The sequence below is a fragment of the Larus michahellis genome, chromosome 3, assembly GCF_964199755.1.
Source record: "Larus michahellis chromosome 3, bLarMic1.1, whole genome shotgun sequence".
Taxonomy (NCBI): Eukaryota; Metazoa; Chordata; class Aves; order Charadriiformes; family Laridae; genus Larus; species Larus michahellis.
Genome location: NC_133898.1, coordinates 118,139,478 through 118,161,733, shown reverse-complemented (window position 1 = coordinate 118,161,733; position 22,256 = coordinate 118,139,478).

Sequence of the window (22,256 nt, the reverse complement as noted above, 5' to 3'; positions counted from 1 at the left end):
CTTACAATATTAATGATAAATATGAATTCCTGGCTATCGTAAAGGTGATGCTTCAGAACAATACCTGCAGAGGAACACTGATTTTCACAACCTAGATTTATCTACCATATCTGGATGCTGACTTAATACAAAACCTAAAAAATGTCAGTGGGATAAAGGTAGTGAGGGAGGGCAGATTATCTTTGCAATGCTACGACCAGGTAGGTAAGGTGACAGTACACAGCTCCAGAGCTACCATTTTCCTAGAAGTAGGATAATGCACTGAGGATGAAGGAAGAGACAGAAATTTACGGGGAACAAGGAAGGAGTCAGAAGCGCCTGGGCAGTTCAGAGAAGCATATAAGGCTGATATAGCAGACATAGTGATATTACCAGCGTACTAGCTCATAACGAGTCTAGTATCACATATGTTTGGGATTGTACTGCCCCTGATATTGGTCCATCGCTGGTCGCCAAAGTGTCTGGTTGTATCTGCCTACACCAGACTATGTGCCTGAAATTATTCTTACTAAGTGTTGAAGTCCCCAAAACGAAATATGTGTAATGAATAGTGAAGAGTGGTAGACTGTACTGAGTCAGCTCAAATGATATTTAAGTTCTTTTGCACTTGGCGTTAAGAGGATTTTCAAGCCTGATTCACAACAGGAGTTGAGTGTTTTGTGCATCACTGAGACTATCACAGTCGTCTTCACCTTATGCCAGAACTGACTATAAAGTCTGAACACATGTGGTCAGACATGCACAAAGCCACTGAGGTCCTAAATTTACTCAGCAACTTGTCACCTGAACCTGTGTCTCCACTCCAGTGAGGTACTCAAGACAATTTTGAAGGAACTCTCCCAGGTCGTCCCCAAACCCAGCCTGGATTTCTGAAGAACTGTCAGTCCACATGTTCATTTTACCTGAATCATCCTAGCTTATGCCGTCTGGTCAAGACCAAGTTTTGAATCACCACTCTGCCTGATTTGAATGGAGATTTTAGGAGGACGGTGTCCTAGTCACCAGACGGAGGAAATTTAGGACAGTATGTATAACATACAAGGATCTCTGAACTAGTGCCTGTCACTCTGCCAGCCCTGTGGCACAGGTTTAGGATGACAGGGCTTGGCCATCCAGGCTGAGCAGCCACACCAGGGCAATGCTACAAGCAGGATTCCTCTCTGAAGGGTTTGTAGTCTGGTCTGGCACTGCTCTGACACTATTCCAGCACCAAACATGGGTCTCTTGCACTTGCTTCCAGCTCTGTGCTGTGCCTGCTTCTCTAGTGTTGCCATGCCCAAACTTTCAGTTTGCCTTAATCAAGTTCTTCTATTCGGTCACTTATGACAGACTTTGCTACAAGGTTTTAAACCTGGTTTTCCCACCTTCTATTTTATGTCTTCCCGACTGAAAGATAAAATCAAAGCTTCTCTTTTTTTCCCTAAGTAAATAATTTCACTGAAAAGGTTATTAAGCATTGGAAGAGGCTGCCCAGGAAGGTGGTTGAGGCACCATCCCTGGAGGTATTTAAAAGACAGGTAGACTTAGTGCTTAGAGATATGGTTTAGTGATTTTTTTTTTCAAGGTTAGGTTGATGGTTGCACTACATGACCTGAAAGATCCCTTCCAACCTAGTCAATTCTATGATTCTATGATTTAATTATATGTACCAACCAGAGTCTCATCATTTTTGTGGCCATGATGTTGAGTTTCCCAGTCCATCAGCAGGAAGTCTGAAGACACAATAAGCATGACACCGTGGTAGTTGCTGCCATCAGACTACTTCCCTTTCACCTTGCCAGCTGGATTACTCTGAAGTGTCATTATATACACAAAGGAAGCAAAAGCAAGCCTGGCAGTCAGCATAGCTAACCAGCGGAGGACTAAAGCTCCAAAGCAGAATCTATAGCTCACTGCCACCAGCTACTAAGACACTAATACAAAACATTATTAATCCAAGTACCCTAAACTGAGCAATGACAGTGGCTGCTGTATATGGATTTATTTATGATGTATGGACAAATAAATAGCAATACATGGAAATCAAAATACTTCAAGTTAACAAAGAAACACCATACTACTTGCTCCGGAAATATTGATATTGTTAGTAGTCATGACTGTGTTGGATCTGGGCTATAATTTTATTTTTATAGAATTTACAAAGAAGTTGTAAACTTGCTTTCAGGCAGACAATGCCCAAATGAAATAGGCTTAACTTTCAGTCTGTGCTGAGTTTATCTGATATGACATCATCTTTTCCAAGTTAAAATATTGTGTGCTAACATTTGCAAACTTTGAAACGTGTGTTACCATGACTGCAGCAAACATTCTATTTTTAGATTCTGTTAATCTCCCATCTCAAAATATAGAACGGCAACCAATAACAGCAGTCAGTATCTTTCTCTCTTATAGCAATTCAGCTATATTTTTAAATAATTGCAGTCCACTCAGATGCACAAAAGTGTTTTTAGACACTTCTTTATGAAATTTTATGTCAAGGAAAACCTTTTAACATGAAACTAATTTTCTGCACCATTTACTAACAAGACACAGATTTTAGAGTTAAAATTAATAAATGCTATTAACATTCCATTTGTAAGTATCTTATTATGCAATGATAGATGTTCTAATCTGTTACCTAGGCAATAAAACCAGATTTAACTAAATATACTAAAAAGTCTACATTTAATAAAGAATCAAGACTTTTATATTCCTCTCCACATTAGACATACGAACGTGAATGCCCACATGCACATAAGCACTCCACCACAGAAACTACTGCAAACAGCCATCATGATTCACTTCACCAAAATGAAGACAAATGTTCAGAAAGAGAGCACTTCTTTGCTATCCACTGAAATATCCTACTGTAATCCTTAGTAAACTCAAAGCACAGCAATTCACAAAACTCAGCAAAAATTACATAGAATTGATGCGGAGGCTGTTATTTATGTATTTGGAATGTAGATATTGACTGTGATATAGTACTTACAGGCCTATTTCCGTGGTAGATCATACTAGAGTCAGTCAGATGGCATGTTTAGGGTTTCATTTGCCGTTTTGATAGAAGTCCAAAACTCCATCCTGTAAGAATCTCAGAAAACACCAAAACAACCACAGAATTTAAATACTGAACGTAGTTTAGATTTTCCATGTTCCCCCAGTTTTGTGACAGTGAAGCATTGTCTTTTGAAAATGTCATTTTCTACGCCATAATATTCCTCGTGCTGAGTCAGGAAATGTACAGAGTTTCTCTGTACAGGTAATTTTGTTCTGATTTGTGTAAACTTACAGTATAAATGCATGTCTGCTTCAACATGAACCTATACTTACAGTTTAGTTTGAGTAAGGAGTGTACGTTTGACGTGAATCCTTTGGTTGTCCTCTTGTACATTACTTCAGTTCGCTTCATGAAGCGGTTTCAAAACACCTGAAAAGGGATCATTCCAGTTGAAACTAAACCAGAAGATGCACTACAGAAGTGCAGTTCCACTTAGTAATGAACATTAGGTCCACAGAACCAGACTAGAGCTAATTCAACTTCCTCTCCTTTGTAGTACATACATTGGGACCTTGGCATCAACTATTGTTTTATTTTTATTTTTTTTACACGGAAAGGGTTATTAAGCTTGGAAGAGGCTGCCCAGGGAAGTGGTTGAGGCACCATCCCTGAAGGTATTTAAAAGACAGGTAGACTTAGTGCTTAGAGATATGGTTTAGTGATGGTTTTTGTCAGAGTTAGGCTGATGGTTGGACTCGATGATCTGAAAGGTCCCTTCCAACCTAGGCAATTCTATGATTCTATGATTCTATGATTTTGCTATAAAAGCTTTCTTCTGTTGGACTAAAATACTTAATAGGGTAGATGTATCCTGTGAGCAGTAGACTATGTGCATGCATGTGTTTACAGAGTGAAACACATGAAAAAAAACACACACAAAATTATTTAAAGTGTCACTATTCAGATGGAAAACAAACTATACCAAAGTGTGGAATTATTTGCCTAGGACATCTCAGTCCCTCTACTTTGGAGATGATGATTACGATATAGCCTTGAATTATATGTTTACATTCTTTCTCCATGGGACCCCCAGCTCATTACACATGATAGATGAGGATTGCTTGCAGAGGTGATCTACTCAATATTTCTTTTTATTCTCTGTCCTCAGTGTATGATTACACATTTATTTGCTGTACATTATTCAAATCCCGCTCTGAAGACAGATGTATTATCTATTAGACTTTCATACGGCACTCATCACCATAGGTTATATCTATTCTAGTAAATAAAATGGGCCAGGTCCTGTTTTCTGACCCTGAAAGCAAGGAGAGCAGGACAACTTGCATCCAGGCAGCTAAGCGTTCTTCCGCGTGGAACAGGATCACTGCATCCATACTGTGTCTTGGAAACAGTCCCTTGCCTGCACCATCCTGCAAACACATGAAACCTTCACTTTCCTGCAAGAATCTCCTGGCCACTCGTGACAAGAGATCTCTGTGTCTCAGCCAAAATTATGAAAAGGAGCATGCTAACAATGCAATGAGAGGATTGCTGGTGTTCTAACATGCAAGTCTGTGTCCTGATCTTGCTTTATTTTCTTATATAAATGGAGAGAGTTACTGCACAGACTCTGGCTTGTGTTCCCAGATCCCAGTGAGCTGAAGGAGGGCTTGGACTGGCTTTATTTATGTGAGCATTAGACACAGAAATGTGAACATCAACATTCTCCAGTAATTTTGGATTCCCAGTCTGATATGTGAAGTATCGGAGTTTCCAGAGATTTTTCAAAAAATGCTTAGGAAATAGTGATATTGTGTCACACCCTTTGCTGTAACAACTTGTTCAATGTAATAATTTATACAATGGTCAATAATGTACATTTGGAGAAAGAATACAAAAAAGAAGGTAAATATAGAGCAAATCTTCCAATGGGGAAGACAATATTCAAAATATAGATGCGATCTCAGATTCAGTTTGTGATACAGCAGTATTTTTTCTTTATTCTTTTTCTCCCATTTCCTATTCTGTCTTTTGACCATCACAGACAATGAAACTGATGACATCTTCCAGATTTCTTTCCTAAGTAGTGATAATTAATTTAGAATCCTTTATTTAACGTGTAATTAGAATAGGTGTTTGGGGTTTTTTTTTCTATTTGCATCACTTCAGATCCACTGACATAGAATTTCACCTGTGATTTTATTGCCTTGTCATTCTGTGTTACCTCTGGAATTTTTTGCCAGTAGCTTCAGTTTAGGCTGTCTTGTATTATTTTGCATCAACACTCGTTTTATATGCTCAGAACACAATGGCTTGAGCAGCAGCTGTGAGCACTCAGCAGTTCTGCAAACAAGGCAGAAAAGTCTAAAAATGCACATTCTAAATGTGAGGGCTGTGTAATAAATGAGCAGAAAAGGAAAAGTTCAGTTTAGGTAACTTGCTAGCCAAACTTAGTGGCAGGGATAAAAATTGGTAGGCATTCTTCAAGTAAAGCAGATCTATTGAAAATTATTATTTTGTTTAGTCATCTTTTGTTCAATGGGCTCCATCAAACCTACAACACAGGTCTGAGAAAATCCCACCTATATTCATGACATCTGTAGAAGCTGGATGGTAGTGCTTTGTCCTAAAACCAGGCAATCCCATCAGCACAGGAACAAAACATTTCAAATTTCTCCAAGCTCCAATTCCAATCAGCTCTCCCTCATCTCACATGAAGTTCTTGGATATCTGATTTTGTGTTAGTCACAACTGGATGCTAGCACAGTCCCTGAAACATCCATCTACCAGCACATCAACCACACAACACCATGTATCTCAGAGGAGGAAGTCTAATCACTAAGTAAAACCAATAATGTGTGATTATTAGCAATCTACACCACTCTGTAGAATAATAATTTTTACAGTAAAGTTATGGAAGATCCTGATGCAGCTGATATTGCTGACAACATATATTTCCTCTTTTCAGTCATGTATCACGAAAAAGACAGCATCTTCTGTCTCACCTTACAAAGGAGCTTCTCAAAATAATCAAAACACAAAAAAAATATTGAAAATTTATGCTTGTCCTTTGTTCCTTAGTTTACTGTAGCTGGTTAGGTCTGCTGCTTATGCCAAGACCACTTGTATTTTTTACTTCCCATTTCTGTGCCACATGCAGCAGTGACCCAAGAGTTTTCCTCTCTTTTTCCAAGGATATTTAAGATACAAATCTCTGCAGTATTTTGGTGTGTGACACCACATGGAACCTGCAAGAGCTGCCACAGGACAGAAGGCATGAATCCTTTCTCTAATTTGTCAAAGTCCTCCATGAAACAATTAGAGACACAGAACAGGAGACCTTTCTAACAAATTTTCCAAGAACTCATGAAAGCAATACTAATGACAAAAGAGCCAGAGTTATAAACACATATTAATTTTTCTAAGCACCAGTGGGGTCTAAAGGCAGAGAAGGAAATAAAATGTTATCAAACATCAGAGCTTTACAGAGGTTCTCATTCAAAATTCCTGATGGGATACTGGCAAGCAGTGAAATTTGTTTAATAAAACTGTCATACACTATTGGAGGCTTAAGTGGTAATATTTTTTCTTCTTTAACTGAAGAGATCAAATACTTGAAGAATTCAGAAATAATGCCAAATCTCTAAACTTTACATATAAGGTTTCTGTCCTGCACATTTCCAAAGTATACAAGGAATAAGTGGCACTATTCTCAGTTAAATAAAAGTCAGGTCTGGGCTTCCATGTGGATAAAGCACTAAGTGCCATACCAAGCAGAGCAGACAGGCCTTCTCCAGGAAATATCACACAGGGAAAGGAGAAGCAGAATTCCTCTGAAGTGCAATATTTCAGGGAAATATCTTCTTTGCATTCCTAAAACATAGCCTTTTTGTTGGTACTCTGTCCCATGCACATAGTGGGATATGCAACTTACAGATAACTGAACTATGGATACTTCCACTGTCTTTTCACCGCAGCTCTAAGACATATTAAAACAGAAGATAGTTGAGTCACCATCCCTAGAGGTATTTAAGAAATGTCTAGATTGGGCACTTCAGGGCATGCTCTAGTGGCAGAGATTGTAGGGTTTTTTTGTGTGTGTGTATGGTTGGACATGATAACCTCAAAGGTCCTTCCCAACCATGAAGATGCTATGATTCTATGATTGTATGAATTCCATGCGTTGCTTCATGACAGTTTGGATCAGCGCTCCAGTTTGTTTCACATGGGGAACAACGTGGCCTTGTTATACTCACTTTGCACATCAGGTCACTCAGGGGAAGCCAGTTCTCCTGCAAACCCATATGTAGCTTCATTCTTCTGACACTCACAGCTGACTCACCTCCACCATGCCAACATTGTGGGCACCTAAACACACCAACAACCTCCACTTGCTGTAATTCCCTCAGTATTCACTCTCATTCTGTGGGCTAGATGTGCTCCAAAAAATGCTGGTACTACCTGGCTGGAGAATAGAATAGAATAGAATAGAATAGAATAGAATAGAATAGAATAGAATAGAATAGAATAGAATAGAATAGAATAGAATAGAATAGAATAGAATATTTCAGTTGGAAGCAACATACTACGATCACCTGGCCCAACTGCCAGACCACTTCAAGGCGGAACAAGTTAAAGCATGTTATTAAGGGCATTTGTCCAAATGCCTCTTAAGCACTGACAGGCTTAGGGCATTGACCACCTCTTCAGGAAGCCTGTTCCAGTGTTTGACCACCCTCTTGGTAAAGAAATGCTTCCTGATGTCCAGTCTAAACCTCCCCTGGTGCACCTTTGAACCATTCCCGTGTGTCCGATCACTGGATAGCAGGGAGAAGAGATCAGTACCTCCCTCTCCACGTCCCCTCCTCAGAAGAACTGAAGAAAGAGACTTAGCTGTGGTTTCACAAACTACGAGCAAGAGAAGCATGTAGATTCAGTACCTGGCACTGGAACTGCTTGCAGTACCTTGAGAAATAGCTCAGTCCATAGCAGTTGAGAAAGCAGAGGCTGCCATCTAATGCTAATTATGGTCCATGGGGTGTGTTTTGACTAGCAATGACTGTCTCACCTTTTCATGCACAAAGAAAGTTTCCTGTAATGACTTGAACCTACCTGTACAAGACTTATTTGTCTCCTTTAAGGTCAGCATCATAGTTCTCCAGGAACTGCAGAGATCCAGTGGGAAGTTTAGCAGTCTTAGCTCATATAAATTCATGACTCTCCAGCTGGCATTAGAAAGGCTTCATAATCGTAACCTCCAGGGAGATCCTTCTTCAGGAAAAATGACTGTCATTATCTATGCTTAACTACCATTATGGATTTGTCTTCATACTGGCCAGTCACCTAACATGTACGTCCACACCGAAACCACCCACATCCGAAGTCAGCGGATTACGCCTCAGTTACATAGAGATCAAATCCATCAGTTCAGTCTGGATTTGGTAGTTGTCTTTTCAAGAACTGAGATCATCACAGCAGGAGACAGGCTGGATTATGGTAAACCTGAGTCAACTGGACTAAGAACAAGGCCCAAGTGCCCTGGACTTGGGCAGGGCCTACAGGGCAACGCCTACAATGTCAAGCATACCTTGGTCCTATAAATATGGTTATTGATATATGCTTTATACTGCATACATACTAGTAAATCAAGGACTGCATGGGCATGCGTACAAGTGCTGAATCTTGATCATCACCTCGAGTACTGTGTTCGGTTCTGGGCCCCTCTGTACAAGAGGGACATTGAAGTGCTGGAGCATGTTCAGAAGAGAGCTACCAGGCTGGTGAGGGGTCTGGAGACCAGGTCACATGAGGAGAGGCTGAGGGAGCTGGGCATGTTTAGCTTGGAGAAGAGGAAGCTGAGGGGAGACCTCATTGCCCTCTACAACTCCCTGAAAGGAGGTTGGAGAGAGGTGGGTGTTGGCCTCTTCTCCCAAGTGAATAATGACAGGACCAGAGGAAACGGTCTGAAATTGCGGCAGGGGAGGTTTAGATTAGATATTAGGAAGAATGACTTTACTGAAAGAGTGGTCAGGCACTGGAGCAGCCTGCCCAGGGAGGTGGTTGAGTCACCATCCCTAGAGGTATTTAAGAAACGTCTAGATGTGGCACTTGAGGGCATGCTCTAGTGGCAGGGATTGCAGGTTGGTTGTTTGTGTTTTTGGGGTTTTTTTTTTGTGTGTGTATCATTGGACTCGATGATCTCAAAGTCCTTTCCAACCATGAAGATTCTATGATTCTATGATCTAAACCATTAAAATGCTTGAATGATCCCTTGCAAGGTTTTGGCCCAAATCAGCACTCACACATAGTGCATATGAGTTAGTGCATAGGTGAGGGATCACTCCCAACAGACAGTCTGGGCACGGCCACTTGGTTCCAAAGGCCAAGAGAGCTAAGTTATATGGGTATTGCCAGACTGTAGCTGTTGGCCTCAGGTCCAGAGAATGGGCCCAGTAATTATAATTTATTAGTATGAATGTAGTCCAACTGCCTCTGGAGTCATGCAGCACTGTGGAGAGTGTGGAAAACCACATGTTTTCCCTTCCTACAAAATGCTGTCATTTGAAGTCAGGGCTGAGAGGGACAAGGAAGGAGGGAAATGAAGAGCATAAGAGGAATAGAGAACAGCGGAGTCATAATGTAGCGCAGGGAATGGTTTATGGTCACACAGCCTGAGGAATGTTTGTACTTAAAGCCCGCTACCAGACTTTCCCCTACTTGCATACCTCACTGTTTTCACATATGATTTCCTGCAACAGAGTGTGCTCCAGGCAGGGGCACGTAGCCAAAATGCTCACTGAGCCCTGCTCCCGTGTCACTTGTGGCTGTGGGGGGCCTTCATGGGGTCTCTTAACTAGGGCAATGAGGTAGACTACAACAACATTTGTGGGTACATGAGAAGGCCTCCAGAAAGCAAAGAAAGTATAACATTTCTCTCATACCTACATGCCTGGTCTCCTTCAGGACTCTGAGGCTGCAGTCATGGTGAGAAACAGATGAATTTGTGAAGAAGCAGTAGGTACGGCAACGTTCCCAGTGCTGGAGTTTGGTATGAAAGTGTGGGTATGCGGGACTCAATTGGATGCAAAAAGTCAAATCACACAGTCAGGGTTTTTCACCTAGCTTCATGGTACCTAGCACCGTGAAGTCCTAATTTTGACCTCAAGAATACAGTTAGCAATGGTGATAGATGATGAATCCAGCCTCACTGCTGCTCCTACATGTAATACTGTCTGGATTTCCTTGCACCCTTCCCAAAGTCATGTTACTTTGATCAGTGTTGCAAGGGAACAGGGGACAGATCCTGCAGTAAGAAACTCCTTGTCAAGGAAGATATGAATCTTCCAGAAGTAGCTGACACTGGTCCTATCAGATATAAAGGAGCCAGAGGATCGAGAAGTGTGTCACACTTCATCTCTAGACAGTTCTACCACTTCTCAAGGTTTCTGACGGTGAATATCAGAGAACATTATATCATGATGTAAAAAAGGTACAGATTCCCACAAACTTTTTTGCCATAGATTTTTTATGTCATGTATATTCTGCAGCCAAGCAAAGGGATGGATTTGCCTCTGAAATGGCAGCCCCAGACAAAATCCGAGACTGCTTTTGTATGATGCTTCCTTTCCTGTTATACAGAATAATAGTTACAAACCAGCAATACAAAGAACTGATGCGATTACCAGTGTAACAATACATTGCAGAGAGTCTGTGTTTCCCTCACCTTGTCTCTCTGGGATTGTCTTGACTGGTAAGCGCTGCTATTTATTATAAATCACCTAGGGAGATTTCAGTTCCTGCTGTCTTTCTCAGTATGACTACCTATGAATAACTTCTTTTCTTCCAGACAATCGTTCAGTTCATGGGGACTGATTTTGATGTAAAAAAGCTGTACATTTTTTTCCAAAAATACTTTTTCATATTAAGCTTTGCAACTGAACACGTACTAAAGAATTCTGAGCATGAAATGTTGCTTTTCTGTCTGACATCCTGGAACATATTTTGGTCTAAGTGTAATTACTAATTAGTCTGTAGAACAAAATGAAAGTGTAGTAACTAAGGGATTTCATTAGGCTGTCTTATTTTAGACATCCAATTTATGTGCCTCCGGGTGTAATTTCAGGAGATTCTAGTTTTGGAGGCAGAGACAGCTTAAAAAGCTGTGCTGCACTTCATCACTTCCTGAGCTGTGGTGACCCAACACTTTGTGAAACCATGGTGTAAAACAGATCACAGGGCAATCTGTTAAAAAATGGGGAGTAGTTATACTTAACACTGATAATTTCATCTCTTCAATGGCTGCATAGCCTTGTAAATCGAAGCAGCAAATGTTGGTTCAGCTGGTGCAGGAATAGAGCATGAAGGTTAGGAACTTCTTAATCTGGGCTTTCCCAAAAACACGTGTCTTGTAAAGTACTCCAGAAGTCTGGAGCCTCATTCTCTTGAATTCATACATTTTTCAGTGGACCATGATAATGATTCAGAACATAAGTAAAATTTGGATACTTTCTAAAGGAAGTTACTACAGTTCACTGGTGTTTTAGGAAGCTGAGGAAGAAAGGGGTACTTATCAAGTCACCTGGCTGGAGCATGTATAATACACCTGAATTTTATGCCCCTGGTGAAGACTTTTAAAGTAGATGCATACATTCCTCATGCAGTCAATAGAGAAAGCCAAACAATAACTACGATCTATATTTAGGGAGACAAGGTCTCATTGTGAGGGCTGCAGAGACATGTGTCTCTCTCCAATAGCTGGTCAGAGAAATAGTATTTTCCCTATGTTACTCTTTAGACACCTAAAATTCTCATATGAATTACAGACTACGTGTCCCCACTATGGTCTTAATTCATCATCTAAATTAGGTGCTGTCAGTATGAGTATCTCCTATGAATGCTGCTGAGAACATTAGCTGGGAATAAAAAAGCAGCATCCTGAAATCAGTTATGCTCCTTATTTTTTTGTAAGCTAAATAGCACCACTGCTCTGAGAGTCTTTAGCTGTTCATTTTGCTGCAGCTTTCAGTTCCCTTTTCCCCCAAAGGGATGGTGTAAAGAGATTTAGTGTGGCAGAGCGCCTGGGCCCAGAGAGCTATGCTCTGTACAGTCGATGTGACAGCCATGCTGTGTAAAGGAAAGCTCTGATCATTTTTCCTCCGGTCATTTGGAATGTTCACTGAAAATACAGAGAAAAGCTTGCAGAATTAAACCCCAATGAGTTCATGCAGTGGAACAAATAAGAATATTAGCGCAACATATTTTTAAGCAGTCTAAATAATTTTTTTTTCCTCAAGTGGAACACGCTGTTGAACCTATGTGCACACCGCCCCCCCCCCCCCCCATCATCTCTGCACACAGTCCTTCACAGAAATCTATGAAATGCAAAAGAGCTCTTTTTGGGCAATTTCACTGTCAGGGAAGAATGCAGGAAGGGTGGAACACCAGCTCTCTGATGGAGTAATTTTAGATTTTATTGTAATGCCTGGCAGTGAATATTCCACATGCAGAGATTACTAAAGCAAACTGTGAAAGGCCACAGCCTGCCCTGTAACCCTAAAAGGATGTTGGGCTTGGCTGTCTTCCAGGGCAGCAGGATGTGTGGCCTGGATTAGAACAGGAATATTCCTAACATTCATTGCTTTTTAATGATGTCATGCTTGCTAGCTATTGCAAGTCCTTTATGCTTTCCTCTGTAAAAGCTCTTCTAATACTACCAAAACTTCCTGATGAGAAAACATTTCGAAATAAGGCTGTAAGCATCGCATCCATTCAATGATAAAAGTACAGAGCTACTAAAATACATATCTTATGGAAAGAGTAACTCAGCCTTGATGATTGTACTTTTATTGCATGTGTAGTCAAATACTGTAAAATGAAGTCAACGATACATCTTAAGTGGTTATTTTAATGTTCCTGGTTTTACCAATAGAAAACTTTACATTTGAAAGGTCTTGCTTTGCTTTACTTTATACTCAGCTTTACTACATACTTGCTTTACTATATCTGAGCATGCAACCCGATGTTGAAAAAAGTGAACATTTTATTTAATATTGCAATCATTTTATTACGAGGAGGATGTAATCATTACATTACAAAATGAAACATGAATATTCACATTTTGCGAATCATGAAAAGCATGCTACCTACTTCTTTGCGTGATATATGAATTCTGGAAATCAACACAATTGTTAATTGTGTTATTAATCATAACTGTATTGATTAATTATCAATTGCTTTTAGCCAATTACAACCATCAGTAACAGAGGTGAACACAGCGGAGATGGAAGCCTCAAATATTCAAAATATTCTTACTTTGGTCATGAGTTTCTAGCAATGTTCCTATTGGTTCCACCAAAACTAAAGTTTTGAGTCAAAATGGCTCACTGTCCCACTGTAAATGGAAATAGATTTAGTCTATTACCTTTGAAAGGTCATTTTGTCTGCACCCTTTCTAACGAATTTCTGTTGACTAGAAGAAAGGTCCCTTGACACCTCTCTCCATCTCCACAGAACTGGCAAAGTTAAAGATTTAAGAGACATGTGTTTATGTTTTGAGCTTCACTGTCTCCTCGCCTCTCCATGGCCGCTTGGCCTTCTGTCACCCTCACCAAGCAGGTGATTCCCCATCCTTCTGGCAGGGTCCGCTGCCTGCTGGAGCTGCTGGCAGGGTGCCCACGGGACCTGTGACTGCTTGCACAGGCCTGGTGTGCCTCCTGCCATGGCTGTCCTCACCTGGTACCTGCTTTCAGTGACAGGAGAGACACCCTTGCCATTCCCTGGGGAGCCTGTTCCAGTGACCGACCACCCTCTCCATGAAGAACCTTTTCTAATGTCCAATCTGAACTTCCCCTGATGCACCTTCATTCCATTTCCTCATGTCCTGTCACTGGTCACCAGAGAGAGAAGATCAGCACCTCCTTCTCTGCTGCCCCCCCAAAATTTAGTCAGGCTCAGTTCCAACTGAGCATAATCAGGTAACTCTTTCCTGGAAAGATGGGAGACTTTAATAAATCAATTGACCAACTCTGCCTTTCTTTCTCTGAAAACTTTAACAATATGGACTTGATCTATATTTTTAAGTCTAATGTGACTGAAACTGTTCCAAATTCTCCATATTATGTTGGGACCATTTCTGTTTAATGTCTTTATTGATCACCTTGATAAGGACATAGAGTGTATCATCATCAAGTTTGCAGATGACACGAAGCTAAGCAGGAGTGTTGATCTGCATGAGGATAGGGAGGCTCTACAGAGAGACTTGGATAGATTGGACCGATGGGCCAATACTAACGGTATGAGCTTCAACAAGGCCAAGTGCCGGGTCCTGCACTTGGGCCACAACAACCCCATGCATTGCTACAGGCTTGGAGAAGTGTGGCTGGAGAGCTGCCTGGCAGAAAAGGACCTGGGGGTTCTAATTGACAAGCGGCTGAACATGAGCCAGCATGTGCCCAGGTGGCCAAGAAAGCCAATGGCATCCTGGCTTCTATTAGAAATAGTGCGACCGGAGGAAGTAGGGAGGTGATTGTCCCCGTGTACTCAGCACTGGTGGGGCCACACCTTGAGAATTGTGTCCAGTTCTGGGCACCTCAATACGAGAGAGATATCGAGGTGCTGGAGCGAGTGCAGAGGAGGGCAATGAAGCTGGTGAAGGGCCTGGAGAATAAATCTTATGAGGAGCGATTGAAGGAGCTGGGACTGTTTAGTTTGAGGAAGAGGAGGCTGAGGGGAGACCTCATCACTCTCTACAACTACTTGAAAGGACATTGTAGAGAGGTTGGTGCTGGTCTCTTCTCACAGGTAATTAGCAATAGAACAAGAGGGAGTGGGTTCAAGCTGCAACAGGGTGCATTTAGGCTGGACATTAGGAAAAAATCCTTCACAGAAAGAGTGGTCAGACACTGGAATAGGCTGCCCAGGGAGGTGGTGGAGTCACCATCCCTGGATGTGTTTAAGACTTGTTTAGATGTGGTGTTAAGGGATATGGTGTAAGGGAGAACTTTGTAGAGTGGGGTTGATGGTTGGACTCGATGATCCCAAGGGTCTTTTCCAACCTAAGTGATCCTATGATTCTATAAGTAATTTAACACCATCAAAAGATTTTAAAAAGTATACACAAACAATCCCACAGTAACGAATATGTACGTTTGTGCAGAAGACTGAAGCAAATTAAGGAAATAAACTTTGTTGAGATCATAGGAACTACTCATGACAATCAGCAAGGAGAAGCAGAGTTCTGTACCCAGGGCAGGATAACCACGTGCTTCGGTACAGGCCAGGAATATTGGCCCTGCTGAAAGTGACCCAGGGGCTATGGCAAGTGGCACGCTGGATATAGCCAACAATGTGCTCTCATCATAAGGCAAACTGCTTATTTGTCTGCAACTGGAGGTGTATGGCGAGTCAGTCAGGGAAAGTTAGTATCCTCTGCATGGCAGTAGTGAGGCTGCACTTGGAATGCTTTGTTGGGGTTTTGGGGCACCCAGTTCAAAAAGGTTGTTCAGAAATTACATGGTCCAGCTACCAATATGATTGAGGGCAAATCTTTGAGAAGTTTGGATCCTTAAATCTGGCAAAAGTGGAAGCCAAGGCAATTTAACCCAAGCCTACAATCTGGAGGTGCAAATATGATGGACCCAAACTTTTCTTGGGAGTAGCATATGGTAAAACAAGGCACAAGAGCTACATGCTGCAGTTTGGGAGTGTCAGGCTTTGCATTAGGCAAAAACTTCTTCACTTGGAGGGTATGGCAGCAAAGGAACAGGTTACCCAGAGAGGCAGTTTTTCTGTTTCAGGTTTCTAAGACGTGTCTGGACAAATCGAGGACTAACCTGCCCTAACATGGTGACTAATTCTGCTGTGAGAGGGAGGGAGGGAGGCTGGAGCAGACCTCCAGCTGCCACTCCACCCAACTTGTCAGCAATTCTGTGAATTGCACACAGGGTCAGATCTGCAGCCCTTAATGCCATCTCCTTGGGCAGCGTCCAGTAACAGATGTGTTGGAGGACAGCACAGAAAAACCTGATACAGATAATTATGGAACAATTTGCTTCAAGCTAAAAGTTTATTGTAAGCATAATGAATTTCTAAGAATTTATTGTAGATGTAGTTTGTAACAGGAATGTTAAGAAGTTGAAAACGCTTTTAGCAGCCTCCTTTCATTTTAAACACATGAGCATTCCAGACCAAGGGTTTCCAGGAAAAAAGTCTTTAAAACTGAAATCCTGGTCTTAAACTCCCCACCAGGAATAAAAGTTCTGATTCAGCTGATTCACGTTAAAGAAAAAACAAAGGCTTCCATTACAATCCAGCCCTTAAGGAGCAGTTAGTAGCAATTAGAAAATTATTGCCACATCACAATCCTAGGAGTATGCCCTGAGGGAAAAGCTTTTGACAGAAGACCACCATTCCTCTGATCTTGCTGCCAAAAGGGGTAAGCACTACTTTCTTATTCACACGGGAGAAAATTGTTCTGGCCCATGAATGGTAAGCTTTTGTACTTAAAGTCTAATACCTGCCTATCTGTCTAGCCAGATATTTAAAAATTTGTTCACATAATACCACTCTGGAAGACAATAGCTTCAGGAAAGGTATTGGGACTAATAAAACTTTCCTCCGTTTCTATTTCTCATTGCTCATGGAGATTTAGGAAATGGTTTAGTAAATATCACAGCCAAATTCTGTCACTGGTTCTCGGTATATACAGTTATAAAACATATAGATAAAAGTAGACTTGGCCACTGAGAGGGGTAACACAGTCACATGTTTCTAACTGTAGCTCAGAGAAACTCAGGGAGAAAACAGGTTATTCACACTTTAATATTCCACAGTCAGAACCTCTCAACTTGGTTCATGAGCATCTATTTTTTCTCATTTTAAAATCTTTCTGGAAGATGAATACTGTTTTTAAAAAAAAAAAAAATAAATTGTGATCATCTAGTTGCAACTACAAGTGCATTAAGTATCCAGACATTTTAATAGACTGGAGATCACAATTATTAAATTCACAGTAACCCTTTGAAAATACTGTCTTCTTTGGTATTATTTTCTTTTTTTTTTTTTTTGGAGGAGGAAACAAAGCGTATGTGACCTCCCAAAGTCAAACAGGAAATGAGTAACACTTCTGGAACAGAGTACAAAAAGGTCTCTTCACAAAATTCCTGGGTTCCTCCATCCCCCTTATTTCTGTATCTGAAAGGATATCTGCATTTAAAATGCTGCTTACAAAGTAGATTTGATTGCACTATTATCAATTTGTCCTATTCACAAGTTGCTCAGGGTCTCACAGCTAAGATTTATAAGGGGGACTTCTGACAAGAACGTTGACACTAATGTTACAAGTAGTAAGGCTGAATGTCAAGAGTTTCTTTCCAAAATATCATCTTGACATATTTTCAGCTGAAAGAAACAGTCTGTGAGCTGAGCAGTCGTTTAAGAGTAACTGTATGACCAACGCTGTCACTATATTGGTGCAATTAATGTACATATGCTCACACCAGGTAACTCCTGCTGTATGAGCTCATTTTACGAAGGAGTTGCCAAATAAATCAACACTGCTGAAGCGGAATGATATCTTTGGCCAACGCCAAATATCCTTCTACAGCATATTCCCAGTAAAACATCCCAGTAAGACATTATGGAAGCAAATTTCAACCTTTAGTGCAAGATTTGGCTGCTTTCAGCAATTGTTATTGTATTTTGAATGGAGGAAGCAGGGCAGAGCAACTGAGACATGAAAAATGGAAACCTTTCTGTATTTCAACTCATAGATACATTTTAAAGTTTCAGTTACAAAATTGTATTGGTAAAAGGAAGCTGGCCCACATGACAAGCAAACTGGTATTTATACACGTTCTTTTGCTTTCTGGCTGTTTACAGAGTCAGTAGGATGTACTTTCATGCACTTCTATCTAACATCCATTTAAAGGAGAAAAATAAATGCTGCAAATGGAGGTGGAGTTCTATTTCTACAGGTTTTTGCCTTTTATAATGCCAAGGACAAACTCTCATTAAGGTATTCTTCCCTCTTCTTGGTTTCATTACAAAACCACTAACAATTTAGCACTGGTGACTGTTTCCAGAGCTAGAATGGCTCAAGACTGGAGTAGAAAGGGTGGAAGATATCATTATTAAGTACTAGCAGACCTGCAAGGTTGGGGCAGCGTCTGTCTGTGTTATGTCTGGCACTAATACATGCTATTAATCATTCACCTTCATAATCACCAAATTCACGCCCTTTGTTTCCTCTCTGCACTTCTAATGGACTCTTTTTCGATTATGGATCTTCTGTTTATCCACAAAACACTGCAGCAGCCATGAGTATGACAAAATAGGCTTTGAATTTAAACGCATCAGATTCTTAAGGGAAATAGGCTTTAATTCAGATATACACATTTATATCGGGAAACAGACTTGACTACAATTGGGATTAGTGTAGGCCAGGCAGATGGTTTTATGCATTCCTAACAGTGTGAGAACAGCAAAATCAGCTCCAGACTCAGTAGGATCTTAAACCTTTCTGTATCTTTACTTGTGCACCAAGCCCCAGGAGCACTGCTGTATCCAAGAGCCTGCTTTAGGCAGTTGTGATGAGTCTGTACAGTTGAAATTGCTACAGATTAATGTAGAACAGCTTCTTCCTTTTCTTTTGTTTCTCACTTCTGCCCTTCTGCTCTTTCTTCAGCCCAGCCTGGGCATCTGGGCTACCAAGATGATTAGGGGACTAGAACACCTCTCTTATGAGGAAAGGCTGAGGGATTTGGGTCTCTTCAGTCTGGAAAAAAGACAGCTGAGGGGGGATCTTATCAATGCTTATAAATACTTAAAGGGTGGGTGTCAGGAGGATGGGGCCAGGCTCTTTTCAGTGGCGCCCAGCAACAGGACAAGAGGTAACAGGCACAAACTTGAGCATAGGAAGTTCCATCTCAACATAAGGAGGAACTTCTTTACTTTGAGGGTGGCAGAGCCCTGGCACAGGCTGCCCAGAGAGGTGGTGGAGTCTCCAACTCTGGAGACATTCAAAGGCCACCTGGACGCGTTCCTGTGCAGCCTGCTCTAGGTGACCCTGCTCTGGCAGGGGGTTGGACTAGATGATCTCCAGAAGTCCCTTCCAACCCCTACCATTCTGTGATTCTGTGATCCAGTCCACAACCCAGTGTTGTGCTCCTCTGTAGCTGCTTACAGTAGCCTGTGACATTCATGGAGTCTTATGCATATCTGGGTACATATTACTGTATCATTCTGCACATTTGAGTCTTTCGGTTCAATGTTATCTGTGTGGTTTGTATGGGTAGAGGTACAAGCCTTGCATGTGGAAATCAGAAGTTCATTCTGTCACTCCAGTAACAGTAAAGTAGACGTCTTCTCCATGGTCACACTCTGACACTGGATCCAAATATCTCTCCTGCCTCGTTTGCATCTGCCACCATGGAATTAAATTATTCAGTCAGGTCTCAGTACTCAGAGTCAGTCTTGGGAAAACAGTGGAAAAATAGTATTGAAGGAACAGACATCCCCTTCCAGCAGTCACTTTTTGCATATAGCATCTACAGAACTGTTCTGACACTGCCATCAGGGGGGTACTGCTGATGCGGGATGGGTCCTCGTGGCAGAAGAATTCAGTTTTGCTGAAGTTTCTGAGAAGTGTGACTCTGAGGCCCCATAACCATTTTCCATCACAATCTGGATGTGGACACTAGCGTCTGCATTCAGATCATGAAACCACTTTTGTTTTGCAATTAAGCAGTTTTAGGGAAGAAAAAAAAAAAAGGAGAAAACTTTAAACACAGCCTGGCAATGAACCCATGACCTACAAGAATCTGTAGTCCATTAGCAATCAGTGACCCATCAAGTTCTCTGCTTTACAGTCCTCATTATCTCACAGTTGATTGAACTCATGCAACATGACATTTATTTATTAATTTACTTGGAAAAAAAAAGAACTTTATGGACTATTTAAAAATGGGACTAACTCAGCTATTCTAAGAACCTCATTTTTCAAACTCTGTCATTCAAAATTGAATAATACAATTATTTGTAATTTTCCTTGTAATTCTGTGTTCTTTAATGGAAATCTCATTGATTGCCTTATACAAGTCTTATAAGTCTTATAAGAAGTTTTTCACCTGTTCTGATATTTGAAGTCTTTCTCTGGACACAGTACCTAGCCAAGAAGATTCACCTAAAAGGAAAAATGGGCTACAGAGGGATCTGCTCCATGCTCCTGTGTTCTCCAGCTCAAACTTCTTCCAGAATGTAAAGATTAACCTTAAAGCAGCAGTGTAACTCTTTGCCCTCTTCCCTCCCTGAAAAGGAAACTGTCACTTCCAACTATTTCAGAATGTTAATTCTGTAAAACAGCCCTGCTACAACCCTGCAACAATGCACAGTTTATTCTGGGTGGCTTTGGAATTGCCTCTGACTCCTGCTCATTTCCCAATAATTACTGATAATTACACCACTCAAAACAAAATGAAACACAACAGACTCTTTCAAAGCTGTAGAAACAAAGTTTGTCCAGAAACTGACCTTCCCGTTTGGAGGTGAGAGGAAGTGTGCATGGAATTATATAGGCTTGATGAGTTGCTTTCTAACTCATTTTGATAGAAATCAACAAGCATAGGCAGGAGGAAAACCAAGGCAGTAGCTATGAGGAGCCCCAGGCAGCAAGCTACGTGCAGGCTTAGGTTTATTCAGTGGCTTTAGGAGCTGTCAATGTTCTGCCTCGCCTGTTATCTTAATGTACTGCAACAATGGCAATGATAAACAACATACATTTAATATAAACCCTTCTTTGCTTGTTTATAGAAAGAGTTTCTTTGGTCAGCATATAAACCTCTTTGAGGTCTTTTTAAGGCTCATTGCCAGAATAAAAAAGGGGAAAAAAAAGGCTGCTGGGGGAGCAGAGGAAGACCTGCCAAGTCTCACTTATACAGCAAAACAGTTTTTATGGCATTTCTCCTTTTTTTCTGCAGACTGGTTTTGCAGCATGTTTCAGCAAGACTCTCAAAATCGCACCCATCCTAAGTTTCAATCATCCTCATTTAAATCGCCCTGGCAGAAGCAAGGGCCTTGCAACTGCTTTTGAACTGCAGCTAGGAGTTTTGGCAGAAAGAGGCCTTGGACTTGTGATGCTGCGTTTCACATCCATATAAGAGCTGAGGCACAGCACAGCCTTGGAGCTACGATGCTGCGTCCATCGCGGGGTACGCCCGCAGGCACGAGTGGGCCTTGGAGCTGTGACATTTGGGCAGGAGCTCTGACGCCGTATTTCCTTCAGCACAAGAAATGATGGACGGAGGGGCCTTGGATTTCAGAGAGTAGACAGGGAGCAGTGCTTGTGCGCATCTTTCGCGTGCACAAATATTCCGTGAGCCACTGGGGTCCTGCAGTTCCCTCAAACGTTTGAAAAGCAAATCAAAATCCCTTTTCGTTTGAAGGCTGTGAAAGCTATCGTATGGATAACTTTGAGATATCACTATACCACCTTTAAAGGCAATAGAAAACAACCCGCTGAATTCCTCAGCTTTTCAAAAATAGCTCCACAGCTGGTTAGATTCATTTGTTTTCCTTTTGGCATTCCTTCCCTGGATTCAGTAAGCATGATCAGCTGCTATCCACTGGAAGCACTATAGAAACAGTTCTATTATTATTATTATTATTTATCATTCGTAAATACTGACAATGTGCTGTATCGCAGTTTGTCATAGAGAAAGCAGATGGTTTATTATGAGGTTAACGTTCTGAAGCTTCAGAGATACTGCATCTGATTTCCCAGCCCCATCATTCCCACAAATACTACGGAATAATTGATGAATACTGGATTCAGCATAGTCAATAATTACAATTTTACTGTGTCCCACAACGGCTGAGCAATATTTTAATACCTCTGTGAAAGTTATGTTGCTCCTCAAACAGAAGACATGGGCTTGATGCAGAAATAATTGAAGGGAGATCTTTGGTTTGTCTTATGCAGAAGCTCAGAGAAGATGACTGTGATAGTCTCCAGTTCTAAACACATGATCATGACTTTGGTGTTTTTCTGATTCTAAGAATTCTAAAAACCCAAGAATTTTTAATACAGATATGTCTCACTATTCCAGTTATAGGTCAAATGTGGAAATAACAACCTCAGAGCCACCAAATGACCCCCACAGACCTGTGAAATCCTCCCCCCTCTCCCCATCACACACACAAAATTACTTTTAATGTAATTATTGTAAAACTAAAAATCAGGGAGGGAGGGGTCTCACTCATAGCTTTGCGCAACCACATAGCT